This window comes from Austrofundulus limnaeus, unplaced genomic scaffold (genome assembly GCF_001266775.1).
Source record: "Austrofundulus limnaeus strain Quisiro unplaced genomic scaffold, Austrofundulus_limnaeus-1.0 Scaffold1539, whole genome shotgun sequence".
NCBI lineage: Eukaryota > Metazoa > Chordata > Actinopteri > Cyprinodontiformes > Rivulidae > Austrofundulus > Austrofundulus limnaeus.
The window spans coordinates 753-7,097 of record NW_013953941.1 but is presented as its reverse complement, the minus strand read 5'-3'; the positions used below and the strand labels follow the sequence as shown (position 1 = coordinate 7,097).

Below are 6,345 nucleotides of genomic sequence, written 5' to 3'. Positions count from 1 at the left end.
CGTTTTTTATGACAAAAATAATATTCAAAAACATGTCTATACAAATGATTAAAGTATTAGAATTACAACCGCTAAAAAAAATTATTTTTATATCGCCATATTTTTATTTAAAACATTCTTTTGTCTTGCTTCGTCCACCATTACTAGCTTAAAAAAATCTCTGGTCGGGCCGCAAAGCATTATGGGATATGCTGGGCCGGGAAGGATCCATCAGACCTGTCCTTCAAATCGAGGAAAAGGAAGGACATTTTTGTCGGCCGCGTCGGAGGAGTCTTCGGTTTTGGACGGCCTTCGTCGCGGCGCTGTGACGTATGCYGCCGAAGAATTCGGGCTTCGGAGGACCCGGCCCGCCGTTTTGGACACAGCCATAGGCTGCTGACCAACAATTAGCATAGGTGCTAACTTAACACTGAAAACCTCACAGAAAAGCTAACAYGATTAGCATCATGTTTACCACAGTACAGCTAACAGAGAGTTGGGAGTTTAATGGGAACTTATCTGCCTAATGAGTTAAACTGAATATTTTAGGACGGTACCAAACCCAAATTAAATTAAGTTTTGCTCTCGAACCCTATGGAGTAAATTCACAAGCCCAGTCTCTATGTAAAGCTATCAATCTGAATTTTTTTACTTTAGCAGTCGTAATTTTTGTAACTGTAACTAGTACTTAGTTARTGAAGGTAAAATACACTGTAGCCATTTTGACTCTGTAGTGTCAGAATGAAGCTCYGAGCTGATTGGCCGATTCTAGTCAATCAATCACTTATACCAAGTATGGGTGGGACATGAGGGGCTTGCCACACACACTTTGTGCTCTGGATAGTCTATAGATGAACCCAGATGGTCAACAGAGGTGTCAATCAAAAGAAGACAACCAATCAAATTGTTGAACAGCCTATTACGCAAATTCAAAGTCTCAGGTAGTGTGGGTCAATGTATAAAGAGAGGAAGTAACCACAAACTGGGAATGTACTGCAGGTGGTACATTGAGGGTTAGGGTCTCATAGTTCATGATGAAAGAATGGGAAAAAAAACTACTGTTAATGGAGATGTATCAAACTATTATAGCTGTAGATAATAAAAAAAGGCACAGAATGTACAGAAAAAGCTGAGCAACAGTTTAACAATAATAATCAGCTTATTTTTGCTGGAGTTGGACACTTTCACCCTGAGTGAACCAGTAGAAAAGTCTGAAAATTATCATTAACCACATCTATACCATGAGATGACCTCAGGCTCATCTTCGTTAAGAGATATGTTAACTTAGGTCATGGAAAAACTAGTGGGCAAACCAGGCACTTCTGGACGTCTGCTACTGTCGACGATGTGCGTTCATGGAGAAAAGCAACAGTAAACACGTCCGTTTAACCCCCGCTAATCAGCTACAAACCCACCAGCCCTGCTGACCTGGAGTTTTCCTCTTTAAGGGTCCAGTAAATATATTTAGGAGAGCCAGAAAAAAATCAATGCCGGGGCACGGATCAAAAACAAAGCTGCTCCTGCCGGGTACTTAGTGCCATGTCAGTGGTATTCCTCATACCGAGAAGCAATAACTATATGTTTTATTGCATTCATTTAGCCCACCCTTTTATTCAGAGCACTTTACGAGAAAGAAACACATTAAGGAGCCATTTGGGATTCGATACTTTGACATGTTGCTTCTAGAAAGCTGCAGACTGAAGCAGCAACGTTCCAATTAAAGGACCCTAAAACCCAAGTTACAGCTTCCCCACGTTTAACTAAAAACAGCAACTAAAGCTGGCTTTTTTATCGTCTGGTTCCAAAACCAACACGGAACCAAAATGCAGGGAGAAAAAAACTTTAAACACGCTCATTCAGCATCCTTAGACATGCGAAAACATTTTATTTCAAGCATTTTTTTAGGATTATTTTCAAGATTTTCTGGTTTATTAATCAGGGTTCCCACGCCTTGGTCAACATCAAATTCAAGGACCTTTCAAGGACTTTCCAGTACCAGTTTCCTCAAATTAAAGAACCACGCGCAATGGCAATTACCTACTGCAACTGCAGAATGTAACCAATACACAGGTTTAATATTAGTGCTGGGCGGTATGACCAAATTTTTATATCAACATTTACACCGGTTTCACGATATATCGCGGTATTTTTCTTTTTATCACAGCTCAGCTGATAATAAAATTTACAAAAACAGCTTTTTAACTTTTTTCTTTTACTATACCTCTGTCTGTGTCGCTGTTTCCCTCCTCTTTGTGTCTTTTCTCTGACTGGTGGTTGGAGACAGTATACGCATTTTGGTCCGGTCGTGAAGGAGGAGGTTTAAGAAAAGTTTATTATCGGGTCTAATGTTTTATGCTATTTAATAAAATTTATCAGGACAACTCAACTTGCACACCAGTCAATTCAACTCCACTACAAACTTCTTCCCCTGGGCTTTTCACAACACAAGCACGTTAAAGTCTCCATGCGTCTCCACGTCTCCATATTAAAGTCACGTGTTTAATGTAACCGTGCACGTCACGGAAGAGGTGTTTACTACATTAAGCGATGGCGAAAACGGGATGTTTTTTTAACGTAAGCCAGTATAAGCAGCGGAATTGCCCCCCGCCGCTGCAACAACATTAGCATGCTAATGCACGTAGCGGTGCAACGAGGAAAAGTGTCCCCGGGAAACAACAGTTCACTGGTGGAAACGTTCCGCACGTGTTCAGGCTATTTAAACCAGTATGTCGGTATTCAGAAAATTCATATCATAACAAAAATAAAAAACAGTATTCGGTACGAACCAGTATACCGCCCAGCACTATTTAATATCATGTAAATTAAAAAAAAAACTGAATAACATAGAAGTTGAGTCAGAAACAATGACGTCAGTTTACCGTAATCCTGAGTTATCCACCGCTACAAAAGTAAGTTTTTTTAATAATTTATTTTTTAAATATGATGAAAATCAGTCGTGTGAATAGAGAATTTCAATCCCCAAAAAAACATTCAAGGACTTTCAAGGACAAGTGTAACGTTTGGCTGTTTTCACAAACTTTCCAGGGCCTTGAAATCTTTTTTCAAATTCACAAACTTTCAAGGATTTCAAGGACCCGTGGGAACCCTAATTAATGTAACGATAAAAAGCACAAATCCAGAATATAGGTCGTAACAAATCCAGATGTGAGACTTCCCATCAGGACACGTGAAGCTTTTATTTAWTAGGAGCGAAAAAATATAAATCTATTTTCTGTTTAAAACGACAGACACAGACAAGCAAAGACTGATTTTTATGTTTGTTTTTCTCTCAGTTTAGTTACTTCTGTTGACCTTTGTGGCGTTTTCTCTTTCTTTAATTTAAAGACACAAACAAATCGGAAATTTTGTCCCAAATTAAGCAGGCACTTTTAAGGCGGCCGCGTTAAAATCYAAGCCGTTTTAAGAATTCCCAGCACTCGACTCCTGCGAGCGGCTCCTGGCACATCAGGCCTACCCAGCATGCCCTCTGCCTCTCCAGACAGCTCTGACATCATTACACAGCAGATACAGACCCACACGTCAGCTGCACACTGACTCTTATATAAGAGGATGCTCGACGGGGATGGCAGCAGATGAAGAGAGAAGGGCGGGAGAAAAAAAAAAGCCACGGAGGCCAGAAACACAGACAGACAGAGGGGAGGTCAGGAAAAGAGCGGCCCGCCCGGGGTGCCGGCTGCTGGGAAGGACTGAAGGAGGTCACCCCTCGCTCCGACACCGAGCCCCCAGCCTTCAGGAGCAGGAAGAACAGGAGCTGCTTCCATCCATCAAGCAGACCTGTTACATCACTCACAGCAAAGCTGGTATTCCCACACTGCCTCCTGTCTACGATGATTAAAGATTTACACAGTAAAATAWAACAAAACAGCACCAAAAGCTCCAGTTTCGTTCAAATTTGCCCAATGYTTCACGAAATATTTTGCTAACACATGCACGCAAGCAAAATCAGCATCACGCACACCATCAGCTTTGAAGACGATGCTTCGCTGCTACCTTACTGTCGTTTAAAAGAAAACCTTTCATGATTTTAATGATTCGTTTAAACTTCCTGCTTTTCTAGTTATGGTTTAAAGTCCAAATCAATACGCTCCACTGGTTGAGTTTAACCTCAGAGGAGGGGCATGTGTTGGTCAGCAGGAGTGTTTCTCTCTGCACAAGCTTTGAAGCTCTGCTTGAATCCCTGACAAAGAACCGGAGCGGAGTGGTTCTGCTGAGTGATTTGATTATTTCAGAGCCTCTAATGCGGCGATGGAGACGTTTAAACGGAAGCAGCTGCAAATGTGAAAAAAGCAAAACCACGGCCATTAAACTCACAATCTGCAAATCACGCAGAGGCTCTTCTCACCGTGGGATTCTCCAGAGTTTGCAAAAATAAAAAGTGTCCGTTTGGGGCTGGCAGGAACCGGGCCGGTGGGACGTCTCATGGAAATGTCCTCAGAGGCACATACCCCACTTTTAAAGGGAATTGTGTTTCAGTTTGCAGACCTGGACATCAACACATCTGATGAAAACTCTGCACCCGGGCTGTGATTGTGCACAGTCAGACTGTCACATGGAGCATTACGCAATCAGCCACATGAAACACCAATCCAAGGAATCATGAGATACAGACTTGAATGACTGCACACACAAATGGATGTAGTTTGTTTGTTTGTTCAAGAGTTTRGCAGTAAAAATGTAGAAAAGTTCAATAAAAACCCTTTGAGGTGTGTGAAAACAGGTCAAACTATAGAGAAAACTGCATTAGAGTGTTTTAATTTGGATTGACAGTGTTTACGCTCAGATGTGTTGATAAAATTGCTTTGTTTACATTGAGTGCATGCCCGCATTGTGTGGAAAACTACTGGAGTGAACTCCCTCAAAACTACACCACTTCACATAGTTCAGGATCATCTTTTTTTTTAGGTTTGGTTTTCTACTTTAAAGCTTGGTGCCTTCATCCTTTCTGCAGGAGTTGTGAGTTGCCTACAAGTGTGCACGTGTGCATGCGCGCGCCTGAAGTCCAAGTTCGGGCCCTGACTGAGAGAGCTGCGGGTCCAGCAGAAAAAAAAGGGGGTGGGTTTAGACACCGAACCGAGTCTCCAGACCCTGCAGCAGCGCGACCAAATCCCCGCACAAAACAGCAGGAAAAACACCGCAGCTGTCAGCCCGACCGGCCCGGGCTTCGGTGCAGCTTTCTCGGTCAAACAGCCCGCAGAAACCGCGCTGGCTGGTCGGAAGCCTCGGCGACACTTACCGCGTGTCGGTCCGGACCCCCCCAGGTTCGGACTCGAGCTTCGGCCTGGAAATTAGGTCATGAGGCGGAAACGGAGCGGGAGAAGAAAAAAAAAGTCAGCCGGGGTTCCGCTCGCTCTCTTCCCCCCGGTCGGCTGCTCGGATACTCCGGAGCCGCGCGGTCCTCCTCCTCCGCCCGGGCTGCTGCTGGCGCTGCTGCCGCTGCTGAGGCTCCGTGCCGTCAGAAAAAAAACACAGCCGCCCTCCTTCTGAAAGCTTCTGAGCGTAAAACCAACAAGTTTGTTTCCTCTTCCTTGGTCTCCCAGCAGCGTTTGAGTGAGCTACAGAGCGACAGTTGAAGGGGGGGAAGAGGSAGAAGAAACCCTACTCTGACGCGCCTCCCTCCCTCCGCCTGGCTGTACAGTAAGAGGAGAAGTATTAAAACTATCTACTGCTCTCTGCAGGACCACAACTGCAAAGCAACACACATACACACGCATGTGCACACACACGTGACACAAAAACATCCTCTGCCTCGAGCCGCCTCTGCTGGCCTTTTTATTAACTTCACTTCAGGACRTTCGGCTGATCCAGAATCCTGCAGCCAGAGTTCTTTACAGAGTTCCTTACATTTCAGAATCAAAATAAAATGTAGAATCTCCATCTTATAGTATAAAAAACTTGTTCCATGTTTTTCCTAACAGAGTACTAGACTGCAGGTTTACCTGTGGGTCCTACAGTTTCTAAAACAGGAGGTAGTGATACTGATAGAGTGAAACTGATACTTTGTACAAACACCACGATGTGTCTGGTAAATCTTTTTAAAAAGTTATTTTTCAAATAACCTTTTCATAAAGAATACAAGATGGAGAAATATGTTTAATCATTAAAATTTCAGAAGTATAACATCTTCATTTATAATATGACCATGCTAATTCAATAAAAAAAAACAAAGGACACAAAATATGTGAAATAGTGTTTTAAACAATAACAAATCAATTAAATTAAATTATCGTTTAATAATCAACTGCTACATGAGACTGTTGAATATTCCTCCCTTTTGCATAATTTCAATAAAAGGTATCTGAAATTACATCATAATTCAAGAGATGTAAACCCTAACCTGAACCAAAG

General features: G+C 42.7%; 1 protein-coding gene across 1 annotated transcript in view; it reads right to left on the bottom strand.

Annotated features, from left to right (window-relative positions):
* Positions 1–5,411, bottom strand: part of LOC106535714 (thyroid hormone receptor alpha) — a gene marked incomplete at both ends in the record, with an annotated part of 45,049 nt that extends 39,638 nt beyond the window's left edge. Inside the window, 1 exon segment of the mRNA XM_014032782.1 lies at positions 5,234–5,411.
* Between the last annotated feature and the right edge of the window lie 934 nt (positions 5,412–6,345).